Genomic DNA, 19403 nt, shown 5'->3' with positions numbered 1-19403 from the left:
TTCAGATTGGCAACTTGTAACCAATGGAATGCCACAGGAATCAATGCTGAAGCCACAATTTTTACAATATATGTTAGTTCTTGGGTGATGGAGATGAATGCGCTATTGTCAGGTTTACGGATGTAAATTGACTCTACACCCCACATTTTAATGGGGGGATCTTCTGTTGTGGAAAGAACAATCTGTTGATTAACATCCAATTACTATACAACAGATAGAGTTTAATTTAGATAAATGTGATGTGTTGCATTTTGGTAAGACAAACCAGGGCAGGCCTTATACAGTTAATGTTATGGCCCTGGGAAGTGTTGCTGAACAAAGAGAGCTATGAAGAGCTATGAAGTAATCAAGAATATCATGGAGCAAACCATGAGCTGAAGCAGTAGTTCTATTGTCTAGGCGGTGTGGGATAACCTCTCCAGTACTCATTGAATGAGTTTCCAAGTTCATGATGATCTGCTGCATCTTCAGGAACCCTATTAACATGAGAATGCAGCTCTTGCAGATGTTCAGAGCCTAGCTTGGGAGAAGGTAGGAAAAGGGCACGAGCTGATTATGAGAAAATTCTGACTCCAGTTCCCCTGAGATTGTAAACCAACCTTACAACTATTCTACTATTTTCCACCTTTCAGTCCATAAATGCACCATCCTCAAAAATAGTAAAATGAAAGCTACCATTGAAAAGCCACTCCATAATAACTTTATGCAACAATGGTCTCCATAGTACCATAAAGGAATGCAAGCTGTCTGCCTAACGAGACTAGGCATGTTGTCAGCCTTGATCCTGAAAAGCAGTCACATCAACTTTTTACCTTACTTGTTTTTTGCCAGCTTTGAAGTGAGGGAAGTACATATATCATAATAGCCACAGTTATCATAAATTAGAAATGTCTCTGCCCATTTGTTGGCACTTGTATTGAATCTCTGAAAGTGCTAAGCTTTCTTTTGGAGATGTGGTTTCCTAATTAAGGAAAGAAATATGACTGGATGGTTGCATGACCAATCACTGGGCACATACTGGCTCATTGCTATTTTTTGCAGCAAATTCTAATGGGCATGCATCAATGTGAAAATTGTCATTTCTGAGTGGCTTATATTTTGCTTTTAGAAGTGGTCCTTACTCTCGCTTGTGCAGAGCCAAATAATGGGAAAAAAACCCAGTGCGTGCTAGCTGGCTGTTCCTATTCAACTTCTGAAGGATATCTTCTTATGATGTCCCCCCGCGCTCTCTGAGCATAAACAGTGGGTATGTGAGAGGTCTTTGGACTGGTTCCTTCAGATTTTCAGTAACGGTTTTCCAAATGAACTAATTCCAAAAAATTATTGTGTCTTGGATTTGGGATCCTAAAGCAAGCATTGCGGCAATTAGACCGTTAATAAAAGATGGTCTTACTCTCCCTATGGTTTTTGTTACTGTATTCTCCTCAGCAGGACAGCCTTTGAAGATTCAATCAAACAGGTTGCATAATTTATTTGGATTGGTAAGTGTCTTAACCCCACTTTCCAGTGCCTAAAAGTGCCATTTTCTCAGTGTGGTTGCCTTAATGAAATTTTAACAGCATTGCATCCTTGGGAAGCATGGATTTTTCATTGCTTCTATTTAGGATAAATTTCATTCTAGGTGCTTGGTGTAATAAAGAACTATAGTGTACCTCCTAGTTTCTGATGAAGGACTATATCTAATAATATGGCTTTGGAAGCACTTTAGGACTGGAGCTGAGTGGGTGTAAATGGAGACTAGTCTGGCATGATAAAAGATTATAAAAATTTACCTCGTGGATTTGAGGCCTTCACTTTGGGACTGGAGATGAGTGGAGAGCAGCCTGGGAAGATTAGAGATATAAAAACTTACCTTGCAGATTTGAGGCCTCCTCTTTGGGACTGGAGCAGAGGGCAGCCTGGGAAGGTAAGAGATTCTGATTCAAAATGGTTTTGACTGAGGAGAAACTGAAAAGTGACATCACAGGAGGACTATGATTTGATTGGCTAATAAAGAGTCTGCCACATTTGAATCAGTGTTAAATTGAATCTTGTTAATTTATTGGTTGCAACTTGCATAAGCAGAGATACAAAAACAGTTAAAAATTTGAAAAAAGAACAAATTCAAAACAAATTAAATAAATAAGGATGGAGGGTCAGGTGATATGTCTTTTCTGCATGATGTGGTAGCTGGTGTGTCCCATTGTGATTCCCAGTGACCCTGTCTATCATAAATGTTGGTTGCTGGAAGACCTCTGGCTCAGAGTTGATGAACTGGAGTCTGAGCTTCAAACATTGTGACACATCAGAGAAGGGGAAGAGTTAGCTGAATGCTATGTTTCAGGAGACAGTTACACCCTGTCGACTAACTAACTTGAATTCAGCCAGTGGTCAGGGGCAGGAGGGTGTGGTTGTGAGTGAGGCAGGTAGAGGAATCCAGGAGGTAGAGTTGCAGGAGCCTCAGCCCTTTTCCTTGTCCAACAAGTTTAAGGGTTTTGCTTGCCCTGTGTGGATGGAAATGGGGATTGCGGGGGCAATGAGCTGACTGACAACAGTACATGGTGCAGGGAGCCATTCAAATAGGGGGGAGAGAAGAGAAATGTTGTTGTAATCTGGGATAGTATAGTTAGAAGCATAGACAGTGTTCTCTGTGACCAGGATCGAGAGTCCCAAAGGTTGTGTTGCCTGCCCAGTGCTCGGGGTTTGGCATATCTCCTCTGGGCTGCAGATAAGACTAGGGCAGAGATTCTGATAAGGGCATATGAACAGCTAGGAGCTAAATTAAAAAGCAGAACCAAAAGGTAATAATCTCTGGATTACTATCTGAGCCACGAGCAAATTGGAACAGGGTCAATAAGATTAGATAGGTAAATGCATGGCTGAAAGATTGGTGTCAGAGAAATGGGTTTGAATTCATGGGACATTGGCACCAGTACAGAGGAAGAAGGGACCTGTTCCGATGGGACGATCTTCATCTGAACAGTGCTGGGACCACAGTCCTAGCGAATCATATAATTTAGGGCATAGACAGGGCTTTAAAGTAAATTGGCAGGGGGAGGGTTCAATTATAGGGGAAATTAGACAACCTAAATTAAAGGAAAACATAAGAGTGCAGAACTCAGGAAAGGTTATTAAAATCTCCAGCACAGACACAAATAGGACAGTGTATGGAAAGGGTTAGCAATCAAACTTCAAGCACACTGAACAAATGACAATGAGAAGAGGGACAGTTAATACAGGACTCGAGGTGTTATATCTGAATGCACCCATAGTAAGGAATTAGGAAAATGAGCTTGTGGCATAGATCGAAATTGGCAGGAATGATGTGGTGGGTATCACGGAGACGTGGCTGCAAAGGGATCAGGATTGGTAGCTGAATATTCAAATTATGTATCCTATTGAAAAGATAGACAGGTGGACAGAGATGGTGGAGTTACCTTACTAGTGAGAAATGAAGTTAAAGCAATAGTAAAAAACAAAGCAAGGTCAGATGCTGTAGAATCTGTGTGGGTAGAATTGAGGAATGGCAATGGTTTAAAAAAAACATTTGGAGTTATTTACAGGCCTCCAAACAGTTGACAGGAGCTGGGGCATAAGATACACCAGGAGATAGAAAAGATGTGTTGGAAAGGCAAAGTTACAGTGATCATGTGGGATTTCAATATGCAGGTTGACTGGGAAAATCAGGTTGGTAATGAATGGGAAGAAAAGGAATTTGTGGAATGTTACGAGATGGCTTTTTGGAACAGTTTGTGGTGGGGCCCACTAGGGAATGGGCAATACTGGATTTAGTGTTGTGCAATGAGGTAGATTTGATAAGTGAACTCAAGGTGAAGGAACCCTTAGGAGACAATGATTGTAATATGATTGAATTTACTCTGCAATCTGAGAGGGAGAAGACAGAATCAGAAGTAACAGTATTATAGCTGAATAAAGGCAACTACAGAGGCATGAGGGAGGGGCTGGGGAGAATTGACTTGGAGAGGAGCTTAGCAGGAAAGACAGTGAAACAACAATGGCAGGACTGTCTGGGAGTAATTCAGGAGACACAACAGAGATTCATCCTGAGGAAGAAGAAGCTTGGTACAGGGAGAATGAGGCAACCATGGCTGACTCGGGAAGTCAGGGATAGCATAAAAGCAAACGAGAAAGCAAAGGGCAGTGGGAAGCCAGAGGATTAGGAAGCTTACAAAGACCATCAGAGGGCAACAATAAAAGAAATAAGGAGGGAGAAGACTAAGTATGGGGCTAAGCTGTCCAGTAAAATAAAGGAAGACTGTAAGAATTTCTTTAGATATATAAAGGGCAAAAGAGAAACAAAAGTAGACATTGGATGGCTGGAAAATGATGCTGGGAAGATAGTAGTGAGGAACAAGGAAATAGCTGAGCAATTGAATAATTACTTTGTGCCAGTCTTCACGGTGGAAGACATGAGTAATATCCCAAAAATTCAAGAGAGTGAAGGGGCAGAGCTGAGTATAATGGTATTACCAAGGATTAAAACTGAATGACCTGAAGATGGATAAATTGCCTGGACCAGATGGACTACACCCAAGAATTCTAAGGGAGAAAGCTAAAGAGTTAGTGGTGATCTTTCAGGATTCTCTAGAATCCGGAAGAATCCAAGAGGAATGGAAAATTGCTCATGTGACACCCCTGTTTAAAAAGGGAGTAAGGCAAAAGATGGAAAATTACAGACCGATTAGCCTAACCTCGGTCATGGGTAAGATGCTAGAGTCCATTTTGAAGGACGAGATTTCTGAATACATGTAAGTTAATGGTAAAATAGGGCAAAGTCAGTGTGGTTTCCTCAAGGGGAGGCTACGTTTGACAAATCTGCTAGAATTCTTTGAGGAAATAATGAGCAGGTTAGACCAAGGAGAGTAAATGGATGTTATCTACTTGGACTTCAAAAAGGCCTTTGACAAGGTGCTACATTGGAGACTACTGAGTATGATAAGGAGTCAGAGGCAATGTGCTAGCATGGAACAAAGCTTGGCAGAAAGCAGCGAGTAGGGATAAAAGGGTCCCTCTCAGGGTGGCAGCCAGTGACTAGTGGTGTTCTGCAAGGCTCAATGTTGGAACCACAATTTTTCACTTTATACATTAACAATCTAGATGTAGGAACTCAGGGCATTCTGGCTAGACTCGGGAATTCTAGTCCAAGATTCTTTCAAGGTAAAAAGCAAATTACTGCGAATGCTGGAATCTGAAACCAAAAGAGAAAATGCTGGAAAATCTCAGCAGGTCTGGCAGCATTCTCTCAAGGTAAGCTTGCAGGTAGAGTCAAATGCAATGATGACATTTACTATGAGAGTAGTTGAATATAAAAGCAAGGATGTACTTCTGAGGTTCTATAAAACTCTGGTCAGACCACATTTGGAGTACTCTGTGCAGTTTTGGGCCCCATATCTCAGGAAGGATGTACAGGCTTTGGAGCATGTTCAGAGGAGGTTCACGAGAATGGTCCCAGGAATGAAAAGCTTAACAAATGAGGAATGTTTGAGGACCCTGGGTTTATAGGCAATGGAGTTTAGAAAGATGAGGGGGGGATCTAACTGAAACATACAGAATACTGAATGGCCTGGACAGAGTAGATGTTGGGAAAATGTTTACATTTGTTAGAGAGACTAGGACCTAAGGACATGGTCTTAGAGTAAAAGGAAGACCTTTCTGAATGGAGATAAGGAGAAACTTCTTCATCAACACAGTGGTGAATGTATGGAATTCATTGCCACAGAAGGCTGTGGAGGCCAGGTCATTGAGCTAATTTAAGACTGATAGTTAGGTTCTTGAGTATCAAGGGGATTGAGGGTTATGAGGAGAAAGTGGGAGAATGGAATGAGAAAATTATCAACCATGATTGAATGACAGAGCAAATTGGATGGCCTAATTTGTGCTCCTATGTCTTATGGTCTTATGTTCTGATATCTATCTTTATTGCCTCTGTTTTTATGCACAGGATTTGAGCATTCCTGTTAAGATGAAAAATTATTACCATCTCTAATTGCCCTTGTGATACAATTCAATGGTCTTCTGGACAGTTCATAGGGCAGTTAGGTGTCATACACTTTGCCAAGGTTCTGGTGTCACATAAAGCCCAGATCAGGTAAGGATAACAAATTTCCTGAAAGACTTTAGTGAGCGGAATGGATTTTTATGACAAGTCCAGGTCATAGATGGTAGCTTTATTTAATTTGATTATAATTTAATTAATCAAATTTATGTTCTCTGGTTGCCATTACAAGTTTTGAATTTATATCTGCAGATCATTAGTTATAATTCAAGCTTCTCAATCACAAGTTCAGTAACATAGCTACAATGTCACTCTCCTCCTCATTCACACAAGATCATTTGGAAAATGAATTTTTAGAAGAAACAGACTTGGAAACTTTTAGTTCTGCTATGTTCTGAGATGGTGTTGATCATGCTATTTTCTTCTGTTCTTCTCACTTCAGGTAATTTTGAACAGAATGAAGGAGGATCCTTATTGGAAAAACTGCGGTCCCAGTGGAGCAGTACATTAGTTTTCTACTTGTATGTGTCTCTGTTAGTGGCATAATGAGGGAGGCAGCTGAAGAGATTATGCCTGTATCTACCACACCCAGGCCTGATTCTATTCATGGATATTAGTTCCTGACAGATGACGTCTTGGGAGAAGACTATGATTTCTTCCATATTTTTTGCACTTGTCAACACAGCAATTCAGTATACAGATAGTCATCATGTTCAAAGTATTTATTGTCTTCTGAGACTCAGTGTGAAGAATGTTTTGGATTTTGGTACAGATCGTGTTAATAATCTGTTCCTCCTCATTGCACTTCACTGCATTCCAGTCTTGTGGCACCAGATGGTGCTGCCAACACAGCCTGATTAGCTGTGGAAGACCGTCTAAATAGAAATAATTTAGTAAATATGGCTGGTTGAATTAAATTACATCTATTCAGATACTTTCCCCCTTACCATATTATTATCTATACTGATTGTTGGTGTACCGTGCACTATGAATGAGATTTTGATGCCTTCTGAAGAAGTACGAAGATTGGATTCCTCAGCTTGTTTGAAGAGATTCAAGGACCAAATGATTGGGTGACATCATTGAATCACTTGATATGAAAGATGAAAATTTTATAAAAATTTGTCATAAAGACACTTGGATATTATTTTAGAACAACTGAACTGCTTAAGCTGTAGAGAAATGTCTGTTTTTATTATTCTACAAATTTCTTGGGGCTCATAAGTGATAGTATAATCCTGTACTAATCTTTCACAATTATTTTCTGTTTCTCTCAGGATTTCTTATTTTACTTGATTGAAGCAAATAAAGGTTTCAGAAATTATTTACTTATCTACAGGATTTTGTTGATTCTAAATGTCTAAATTATTGATAGATTTTTTTTTTGTTGGAAGAAAATTAATTATCTTATGTATTTCATTTCTAAAATCCTCAAGGACATTTTTGTCCAGTGCAGTGTGTTGTACTAACTGGCTAAGTGGTGATTGCCGAGTTAGAAAAGCAAAAGAAAAGAGATAAGACTTACTTCAGAATCCAAAATAATATAAAGTTGCATGCACAAAGTCAATACGCAGACAACAAGGCAATGAAATGTTGCACCAGATACTAGTTGGATCCTGCTTGGAGTATGGAGTAGTTAGTTACAACCCAGATACTGCGAAAGACATTACATTTCTTGAGAAAGTTCAATACCTGTTTTCTCAGTTCACTACAAACATTTACTTGCAAGATACTCATGTCTCCTTGGTGGATATTCCACTTGACTGGCATAGTCTCCAGAGCAGAAAAAAATGTCCACAGCTTCAAATGTCTCTACAAAATTTCAAGTTAACAATTAAATATTTCTAAGCAGTACATTGAGCCCAAAAGTGACTAAGCTTTATTGTTCTTTACTAAGAGCATTGAGTATAGGAGTTGGGAGGTCATGTTGCAGCTGTACAGGACATTGGTTAGGCCAGTTTTGAAATATTGTATGCAATTCTGGTCTCCCTCCTATAGGAAGGATGTTGTAAAACTTGAAAGGGTTCATGAAAGATTTGCAAGGATGTTGCCAAGGTTGGAGGGCTTGAGCTATAGGGAGAGGCTGAATAGGCTGAAGCTGTTTTCCCTTGAGTGTCGGAGGCTGTGGAATGACCTCATAGAGGTTTATAAAACCATGAAGGGCATGGATAGGATTAATAGACAAGGTCTTTTCCTTGGGTGGAGGTGTCCAAAACTAGAGGTCATAGGTTTAATGTGAGAGGGGAAAAATTTAAAAAGGACCTGAAGAGCAACTTTTTCATGCAGAGGGTGGTGTGTGTATAGAATGAGCTGTCAAAGGAAGTGGTGGAGGCTAGTACAATTCCAACATTTAAAAGGCATCTGGATGGGAATATGAATAGGAATGGTTTAGAGAAATATGGGCCAAGTGTTGGCAAATGGGACTAGATTAATTTAGGATATCTGGTTGGCATGGACGAGTTGGACCGAAGGGTTTGTTTCCATGCTGTAAATCCCTATGACTCTATGACACTATAACATTTCTAACTCTATACAGCCCAACTTGTTTTTTTCACTAACTCCCTTTTTACAAGCGCAAATAATTAGTGGAATAATCCTTCACAGAACTTGATCTTCAAGTCATCTCAAGACACGTTTAAGCATTTTGTTAATTAATATGACCACTGAATGCACCCAATGTGCACCTCCTGTGAACATTCCCTAGTGGAAACCTATAGTGAAAAACTTTACCAAGTACCATAAAGCTAACAGAAGCAGAAGAATTGTAGGTTTACAAAGAGGGAAAATGGGCAAATGAAACATTTAAATGAACGAAAAGAAATCAAGATGATTTATTGGTTATAAACATTTTGTACTTCGGATTATTTTAAAAAAACATATGAATTCAAATGAAGATATTGTTTTAAAAAAGCATTGGAGCAGTTTCTCTGGAGATGATCAACCCTGCACATGCTAGAATTAGTCCTAGGCTTTGATTGTAAGCATGAAGGCTGAAATTCCTAAAAAGTCAATCTTTTGATTTACCAAGAAAACAAAGTTTAAAAAAAAGACAGAAGGTTCTTAGTATGGAAGTGATTTCTTTGTTCTGCACTTATCCCTCAACCATCAGAACCAGAAACATGACATGGTTGTTGTGTGGTCTTGCCCTGAGTAAGTTGGCTGATGCATTTTCTTAAATTACAACACTTTAAAACACTTCATTTGCCATGAAGGACATTGAGGTGTCTTGAAATATTGAAATATTCTACATACATACAATGTTTTTATTCTTTCTTGTTATTTCTTGTTATCACTTCATCAATACTATGTATATATAACAATGAATGATAATTTACGTTAATAATGGAGATAAATATGCTGTTATTGGCATACAGAAAATTGAATCAAATGTTTCTTCCTGTCAATGATATTTATTCTTGTGAAGCAGTTTTAAAAATAGTAGGACATCTTTTGGAATATTGTATAAACATCCAAGGAAAAGCCATCTGCATAGACATTGAGCTCCAAAAATGATAGCAAACAATGTAAGCTTATTAAATAACGTAGGATTATTGAAATACAATCAATAACCAGAATGGGCTTTCAAACTGTGGAATTTCAAAGCTAGTAATGAAAATTATATTACTGTGGTAATGGAATGATGAAGAAAAGGTCTATCCTGTTTGGAATAAAGCATATCAAACATCTTCAAAATCAGTCCAGAATCTGAAGCATCTTTGAAGTTCCAGTTTGTTTAGATTACAGTTTGTCTTTTTGTGCAATCTTCCATAATAATATTTATTGAAAAACCTTGTGTATAAATCTAACTTAAACAGAATACCAATAACTTCTTTGACAATAACTTGTAGTTGCTCCAGTTTTTTCCAAAATGATATCTAACATGTCTGCTTCCAAAGATCCACAACATTTCTATTGACATTTACAATCTTGACTGAAGTTGATCTTTCCTTTATCTTGGTAGAGAGTTCAAAATCACTTTTCTGAACACAGATGAAACATTGGGAAAATTCTGATTTATATAAACTTGTTTCAAGGAAGGCTAGTTAAGTGTGGACTATCCTTCCATCCAGTGAAGGGTGTTAAAGCATGTCACCGGATCCTAAAGTAGCTTGCCTGGAAGAATGTCAATGACCAAGAGACACTTGCCCAAATAGGGTGGGATATGACAGCCCCAAGACATTCCAGAGCTTTCTGGAGGATTGCATTTGTTTGATGAAGTAGACTGTGTACGGTGTCAATGGCAGTGTGATCTGGCATCACCCAGAAGCAGTAAAACTGCATAATATTATGTGGTTGGGCACACTTGGCAGACTAGATGGGGTCTGTGGCCAATTTGCACAGCACACTCAGTAACTAATTACCTGTGGTTCAGTAATTAATTATAGAATCCTCTCCCTGGTGGATATTGTTCAGTGGTTATAGATAATGGGGCTGATAATGCACTCATGTACTGTGGCACTGATGCTGCCAAGGTAATATTTGTGCTCTATACAAATGGTTTAACCTCAGGATAATGCAAGGTCAGATTATTTACACAAATCACTGGTGCTCCGGTGTATATTGTTCATGAAGCACTGGGAATGCCAGAGTTGCACTGTTGAATATCAGCAGCCTACAAAGAACTGTTGGCTTCCTCTTGTGCAATAAGCACTTACCTAGCATGGGAAAGTGGACATTGGGCAGTAGGAAATTGCTGCAGAGATACCAAGGAAAGTGTAGAGGTACTTGAATTTGTTAGGCCACCTTTCAGTTGCAGGTTTCCCTCCACCCTCCCTTTCGTGCCTAATTGAAGCTAGGTGCTGTGTATCTGGAAAGGTGCTCAAATACTACATTCACATGACAAGTTGGTGAATTAATCAAGCAAAGCAAGTTTGGGATCCTAAATAACCCAATGCAGGACATGTTATAGACTTCCAAATTCTTTTCTTTGCTTCTTGCTTTAGGGTTTGCTGAGCATATCTCTGAATTGCAGGCCTTAATCCTATGTGCCTGATATGCGTTAATGCATCAAGCATCCACCTAATATAGTAAACCTCAATAGCACTTCTTTGTATCTAGTCAAACTCTCCTCCATGTTTTACCAAAAGTAGATATTTTGATCTCTTTCAGACAGTTGGTGACCTTTTGACAGAGTTGGCGGGGGGGGTCAGTTACATAAACAATTTAGTTACAAAGATTGACAAGTTAGAAGAACATTAAATCTATGGACTGTTGCCCTGGTCAACACTTATTCCTCAAACATACTATTGATAGTTCATCTTGTTTCATAAAAACTTACTATGTACAATTTGGCTTTCATATTCAAAGCTAAATTAATTGTTTAATTGCTCTGCCATTCCTTTGACTCAAGACTGTTGGCAGCTTATTTTCATCATCATTAGTCTTTTTGTTGTTGCATACTTACTGAAGCTCTTGCAATTGTTTTTATGTGCATTTAAACTAGCCCTCACACTTCATTTTTCCCTCTTGTTTCTCCATTGCTGAATTCCAAACTGTTCCCAGCCCTTAAGCTTGCTATTTTTCTAGAACTCTATATGATTCCTCTTCAGATCTAACACTAACCTGAATTCTTTTGTTGCCATGGTTGGGCCATTTTTCCTGCCATGTGCTACTGAGATCAGGAATAGGGGAGAATAGACCAAATGAATGAAGTGCAGGAGGTATAATGTGTGAGGAAGAGATTTAGTTTCTTGAGGCATTGGGACCAATTATTGGCAAGATGGAATCTATACAAGCTGGACCTAAACAAATATTTTCACAGGGACATGTGTTAGTACAGTGGCAGAGGGTTTAAACTAGAGTGGCAAGGGTCAGGATCCTGATTGGAGAGACAAAAGTAAAAATCACAAAGATGGGTGAAAGATAGAAAAGTAGAAAATGTAAGTGGAAGACTGAGGAAACAAGGCAACAATGCAAAAAGTGTAAAAATGTCAAACAAAGCAGGTCTAAAGATACTATATTTAAATATGTGGAGCATTCACAGGAGGTAAATGAATTAACAAAGTGAAAAATTTTTAAAGAAGTATGTTGTGACTGCAATTATGGATACATGGCTGCAGGGTGACCAAGTTTGGGAACTGAACATCCAAGGCTATTCAATCTTTAGGAAGAACAGGTGAAAACGAAAAGGAGATGAGTTAATGTTGTTGATGAAAGATGAAATCTGTGCAATACTGAGAAAAAATATCAGTGCATAAAAACATGTAGATGTAGAATCGGTCTGGGTCAAGAAAAATAGCAACAAGGGGCAGAAAATCTTTGTTGCATTTTTCCAGAAGCAGAAGCCATTGATTGTGATGTCAATTGATGTGTCATATGGTTGTGTGGCTTACAAAGTATGTTAGTATTAAGCAATATTCCCTCTGAGCTACACAGTTGGACAGTCACTCGGAGTTCTGCACATGCTGATTTGCATGTTAATGCACTGACTTCCTCATGTGGCAGTCACTGCCACATTTGGACTTTGGAGGACCTTATATTGGCAAAAGAATTACAGAGAATATAAGGGATAAGGATGAGATGAAAAAGTAAATTAATTGTATCGGCAACAAAGGTGCTACAGTACTTATTTTGTAGACCAGAAAGTTAAGGAGCCAACAAGGGAACATATTATCCTAGATTTGATTTTGTGCAATAAGGGGGTGATTGATAATGGTTGTTGTGAGAGTTCCTTTAGGAATATATAATCGTGATAGAATTCTTCATAGGAACAGAAAGTTTGGTAACCCAACCCAAAACTAGAGTCCTACACCAAAGGAAGAAAGTGTGAAGGAAAGAGGTGGGAATTAGCTATGATAGATTGGATTAAAAGTCATGACTGTGGATAGGCAATGACTAATTTTTAAGTAATGACTACATGCATTGCAGCAGTTATATTTTCCTTTTGAGAAAAAGAACATAACAGGAAAACTGGCTTAGCCATGGTTATCAAAATAAATTAAGAATAGTATTGGTTCCAAAGAGGAGTCATATAAAATTCTAGAAAATATAGAAGCCTGAGGACTGGGAGCAGTTTAGACTTCAGGAAAGGAGGAAAAATGTTTGACTAAGAGGGGAAAATAAAGTTATAGAGTTAGTTTGTAATTCACATAAAAGCAGTTACATAAAAGCTTCAAAAGTATAAATAATTTAATAAGTAAGGAAAAGACTACTAAAGACTATAAAAACACCTTACTTTCTGGAGAATTGATGATGAAGAACAAAGAAATGGCAGAAAAGTAAACAACTACTTAAGCTGTCTTCAGAGAAGAAGACACAAATAACTTCCCAGAAATGCTGTGGAAGCAAAGGTTTATTGGCAAAGAGGAATTAAAGGAAATTAGTTTTAAAAAAAGTGGAAAAAATAATGGGTCTGAAGTTTGGGGTTAGTGTGCAATATCAAAACATTGGGTTTGGTGACAATTTATGGGTATGGATTGAGAATTGGTTAGCAGACAGGAAATAAGTTGGGAATAAATGGGCCTTCCTCAAAGAGGAAGGTGGTGACTAATGAGGTGCTGTAGAAGATTCTCAGCTTCTAAGCTGAGTAATGCCTTCCTTTGGTAAAGAGAACAAACTGCACATTATCTTTCCAAGACTCTGTAGAACTATTGGTAGGCATCTTAACTCAAATACCTCAACCACTTTGTCATAAAGTTAAGATATCAATTATTTTCCCAGTTGCTTGCCGTATCTGTTTATCTTTTTTGTGAGGACACCTTTTGCATTATCTTCACAGTTTATTTTACCATTGAACTTTGCATCATCAGCAAACTTAGATATGGTATATATATCTAAGTCATTGATATAGATTGTGAATTATTTTGGTACAAGCATTAACTCCTACAGTAGCCTACTAATTATAGCTTGCCAACCTAAAAAATATTTGTTTATCCCTCCTTTGTTTTCTAAACATTAATCAATCCTGAATCCATGAAAACATTTTACACCAAATCTACATGCCCTCATTATATTTATAGCATCTTGTGTGCCACCTTATTAAGTGTATTTTGGAAATTATTACAACAATAAGTTGGAACCCAGACAAAACTATGCGTACTTTTCATCTTAATTCCAAAATGTGTTTCTTAATTCGGACTGCAACAGAGACAAAAGGCTTTCGTTGTAAATTCAATGGTTGGTGAGCAAAAATAAATGGAATGTAAGACGCAAAATATCAAAGAGATTTCGAGCAGACAGACCACCGCTTAAAATAATGAAGAGGTTGACAATCCCCTCTCCAATCTCATTGTTGGCAGACAGCTACTTCTTGCAGACATCTTTATGGTTTCCCTTCTAGGAATATGCAAAAGAAGGGTTAACAGAGAGCTCCAGCACTAATTTGTGCATTATTATAAGGCTGCTATGGACTACAATGTGTCTAGTATACTGTAGAACTCACAGTTCAGTCAGTAAACCTGCTTGCGCCACAAGTTTAAAAGGACTCTGTGCTATGAACCAGTATAAACAAGAATCAGGACATAGGATCTTCAATCAGCCAACAAAACCAAGAATCTCAAAAATCAACTGTTTAACTGTCAGCGTTAATGCTGCAAGTGCATCCCAAAAATGGCTGCAACATCACTATATCTGTTCTTCATGAGCAATTCAGAAACTGATCCACATAGCCTATCTTTTACTTTTATATTTTTGGACTCATCTCTTGTTTCTAAATTCTGTGAATGTATATTCCAATAAAATTTCTTCTCATGCGTAGTAATTAATATATTTACTCTTTTTGTTAATTCAAAAATTGCCTGGTTAAATTGGCTCCTTTTAAAACACATGTACATCATCTTCAGTTTTTAAGTCTTCATTAATCTTAACAATTTGGGATATTCTGTCCAGAATGATAATTAATGGGGGGAGCTCGTGCAGTGTCTCGCTATAACAAAATCTAATCATTGGTAATCCTTTGTTAACGTGGTATCATTGCTTTGGTTTCAACCTGGGTGGACTTTGGGAGAAATTGAACTTTAAATTTGAAATTATGAGTTTAGACTTTAGTAATGGTTAGTATGAAGCTGTAAAAATACATCTCATTCGTTGTTTTCCTCTGAAAAGAAGAAATCTGCCATCTTTACCCTCTCTGACTTATTCCAGATTCCAGATCTGCAGCAATGTGGTTGACTTTTAACTGTCTCTGAAATGGTTTTGAAAGGTATGGGGCAATTAGGAATCAGCAAGAAATGCTGGTCTTGCCAGCAATGCCATATCCCATGAAAAATAATTTAAAATGGATTGATTAACTTTTCTTTCCCAGTCATAATTATATGTGAAGAGTGGAGTAGAGTTTATTCCAACAGAAATGTTGACTTCAATGTGGAAGCTGATGGAAGGTGGAGGTGGGCAAGGCTGGAGCGGGAGGTTGGGGTGAACATTTTGTCTTTCTTCTTTCTCAAGCCTTGGATGAACATGTGGCTAATTCAGTCGGTTTAAATGGAGAGTTAGGAGATTTCCTTCAGTACATGAATGTGACTTTGCTGAAAAACTGTTCATAGAGAAATGAGATATTACCAGAAAACCTGGAGTTAGAAACATCACAGACATGAAGCGTACTGACTATAATTTGAATTAATTGTTTCTCTTTAAGTGATTGATTACTTTACACATTTAGAACAAAAACCATACAACTACATTCTGTGTAGTGTGTTGCTTGATACGTGATTTTTAACAATCTACCCAGTTAGGCAAGTTTGAACATGATGATATAGATCATATACAATTTTAAAAATGATACTTTATAATTAAAATGTACAGGGATTTATGTTCAGAAATGATTATTGTTATGAAATGCCGATAAATCTGTGAAATACTGAAACTTGGTTACCCATTTAAAGAGGTATTGACTGTATGTGGATTAAGTACCAGCTGTGTCCTAACAATATCATTTGTACAGTGTCTGAAATTAACCTGCTCCAACAGAGATCTAAAAAGTGTTGGCGGCAGCTCATAAACATTTTCAGCCTGTTGCTGAAACAGACATTATCACGTCTGACTGGTATCATTCACCATATGGTCAGTCATTCATGAACTATACAGTAATGAGAATTTGGTTCACAGGTAATTTTCTAATGATTGTCTTGGGATAAACAAATTTATCATACTAGTTCTGCTAATGTATTCTCCCAGGTTCACAAGGGAAAAGATTAATCATCTAAAAAGCAAGCTGGTGGCTTTCATTATGTCAAAGTATCCTAATATGCTCAGAGCCCAGCCAATTGTTACCATAGCAGCAGATACATTTTCTCTTTTGTGAAATAAATGGCAGTTCCCAAGCTGATTGGCTAAAATTAGATTATCCTGCTGGACCAACCATGGGGAGTTAATTTCATCAGAGGAAAATTGGTGGGAAATCCTATGGAGAGTCAACAAAGGAATTTTCATTACAGGCCAAAACATACAAGTTCACTCCTGGACCAGGTAATTTATAACAAAACTTGAATACCAACAGACTTTAGTGAGTGTTGTATTGCCCTGCTATGAGTCTGATAGACATGCAGTTTGCATATCTAAGTTTCATCTATTGCACAGCGACTAATCTGCTTCCATCACTGTGATTGAACATATCTTTGTGGTTTCCTTTTGTGAGATGGTGTTGTAGTGTTGGTTTAATGTTCACAGAATATATTTGTTAACAATTTTCATTTTGACCTATTCTCTTCAATAAAGTAAAAATATTGAAAACAAAGCAAGTAACTAAATTGAAAGTGATAAATGTGGTGTTCATAACTTGGACTAAGATTTGTTCACAGCCTTATGATTATAAATATCAGATTGGTTCAGAGATAGCAGTCTTGTTTGAGTTGAACAATGATAGGTTCAAACATCCCTGTAGAATTTGAATTTATAATTTGGAATAGTAACTTCAAGTAGTCATTGCTACACTGGCAATGGGGCTGTTTGTGGAATGAAACATTAAGGTTGTTTGGAAAGGAATGCAATCATGGACAAATATCCTTCCTGGTCTGACATAGTCATGTGACCTCTACCATGAGGCAACGCACTGGAAGCAGCCATTTTACATGTACTTCACTAAATACACTGGACAGATATGGCTGCTGTTTGGTGAACACAGAACATGGTGTCAGAAGTGAAGCTGTGATTGAATATTTCAACAGAAGGAAGAAAGCAAAAATTTTAAAAAACAAGGTGCAACTGAAACACCAAGTCAGAGACAATGGCTACTATCGTGTAAGGGCTTTGGGACCCTGAAATAAACTTGTAATGATATCACGGAGTTGTTGCCTGTTATGGGCCAGACCAAACACCCCAAAAATATTCAGAAGATAGTCTAGACCCTATTTATCTCTTATTTTAAAGGTAAATCTAAGGTGTCATATTCCAGAAGCAATTTGATTGGTCAAACTACTGGATTTGATGCAAAACACACTTTATTTATGCATTATAGTTAAAACACAACCAAAGAAAGAAGAAATTGGAAAACTTAGCCCTATTGGAAAACTTAATAGAATAGTAGATACGGTAACTATTACTAATTAACTGTTCCAATACAGTAACATCCCATAAATACACCCTTGGCAAATTCAGAAAACAAATTGTCTCACATGCAAGTACCATAGTAGGCAGGTGACCCCCAGCTTTTGGTTCCAGCTGAGAGGGGGATAGAATAATTTTTACTTCTTCAGGGCCCCAGCAGCAACTGAAAGCCAAACCTAAAATCCCTGGTTCTTTGCAGGGGAGCTTGACCACACCCATTCAGGCTACTTCTATTGTTGCAACTTTAAAAAAAGACATGGAAAACTGCATAAGTTGTTTATCATCCCATAGACTGCTTGGAACCTGCCCCCCAAGTTTGCTGTCAAAGAAACCAGGACAAAACACACAAGTCACAATATCATCACATACCTACTGGGCATTAATACAACAGTTAAGATTACATTGGATGAGATTGATAGAGACTAGAGTGAAAAAAAGTGTACATGTAGAAAATAATCTCTTAACAATGTGAAAGTAAGTTTAGGGTCTGTTATACTTCCGATTAGCATATGTAGTTGTATTTGCTAATAAATGCAATAAGTAGCATTCTGAGGAAGCTTAAATCTCTGTGTGGAGTTTGCACATTCTCCCCATGTCTGCATGGGTTTCCTCTGGGTGCTCCGGTTTCCTCCCACAATCCAAAAATGTGCAGGTTAGGTGAATTGGTCATGCTAAATTGCCCGTAGTGTTAGGTGAAGGGGTAAATTTAGGGGTATGGGTCTGGGTGGGTTGCACTTCGGCAGGTCGGTGTGGACTTGTTGGGCCGAAGGGCCTGTTTCCACACTGTAAGTAATCTAATCTAATCTAATCTAATCTCAAAACAGCGCTTGAGTTTGTCCCCTCCCAGAATCCAAACACTCAGATGTAGGCATAAAGGCACATCACAAATGAATCGCAGCTTTTCCTCTCTAAGTTCTGGTCAAAATGAAAAGTGAGAAGAAGGAAAACTGGCTGTTTTTCTATGCACAATGGCAAAATTATGAAATAGCAAGAGATCCTAGAACAGCTAAGAGTAGCAACACTTTTATCACTGTTGGAAAGAGATTGTGCAAAGTGTATTCTACCTGAATCTTTCTGAAGAACAGAAAATAGAAACAGGCTGAAAGCCTTGAAGATATGCTTTGAACCCCAAGTGAATGTAACATATGAATAGTATATGTTCAATATTAGGGCCCAAGTTGTAAAAGAGTCAATTGTGACTTCAATACGTGACTTAACTCAACTCACAGAATCCTGTGAATTTGCAGAAGTAAAAGTTGATCTAATTAAAAACAGGACTGTATTAGATATAAGAGATCCTACAGTGCGAAGATGTCCAATAATAAAGGAGAAACTTACACTGAGGGAAGCAACTGACATGTGAGTTTGTGAATCAGCAGCTAAAGCACATTCATGATAGAATATTCCAGGCTTTGCGTTATGCTGACAAATACTCCAGGCGCAAAGGACAGAATAATCCTGAACAAAGGAAAGGATGCCGATACTGCAGATCAAGCAAAGGAAAAGAAATTACTCCCAGCATGGGAAAGCTGTGTTCTCACTGCAAGAGCTCAATTATTTTGCATCTAAGTGTACAGCTAGAATGAAAGCTGTCTGGCCACACAAATCAAAGATAATGTTTGGTTCTATGCACAGACAAATATAAATAATCAAATGGGTTGAAATTTAAGTCCCCCTCCCCATCGCCATATCTGAATGTGAGGGTTGGCACTCAAGTAAAATGGTGACTGCAACATGAATGTCAGGGCAGCTACCTGGTAGCTCCACCTCACTGCTCACTCCTCCAGACCTCCATCTTTGATAGCAGTCCTCAAGGTTTCCGGGCGCACTCTATGGCAGCAAATGCTTGCAATCCCCTCATCCATGTACACTGGCATCAGACACATACTCATTGCACCCTCCAGACCCATCTCCAACCTGTTACAATACA

General features: G+C 38.2%; 1 long non-coding RNA gene across 2 annotated transcripts; it reads left to right on the top strand.

Annotated features, from left to right (window-relative positions):
• The first annotated feature begins 1086 nt into the window (after nucleotides 1-1086).
• On the top strand, nucleotides 1087-7203 carry LOC122556005. Of its 2 annotated transcripts, none has more exons than XR_006313425.1 (3): nucleotides 1087-1246; nucleotides 5942-6088; nucleotides 6438-7203. It is a non-coding gene; the product is annotated as an uncharacterized LOC122556005 (long non-coding RNA). The 2 variants fall into 2 exon arrangements; XR_006313424.1 differs by lacking the exon at nucleotides 1087-1246 and adding an exon at nucleotides 1257-1481.
• Nucleotides 7204-19403: the final 12200 nt, after the last annotated feature.

This window comes from Chiloscyllium plagiosum, chromosome 13 (genome assembly GCF_004010195.1).
Source record: "Chiloscyllium plagiosum isolate BGI_BamShark_2017 chromosome 13, ASM401019v2, whole genome shotgun sequence".
In the NCBI taxonomy this organism is placed as follows: domain Eukaryota; kingdom Metazoa; phylum Chordata; class Chondrichthyes; order Orectolobiformes; family Hemiscylliidae; genus Chiloscyllium; species Chiloscyllium plagiosum.
Note: the sequence above shows the minus strand (reverse complement) of the source record. Positions and strands in the feature narration are given on the sequence as shown.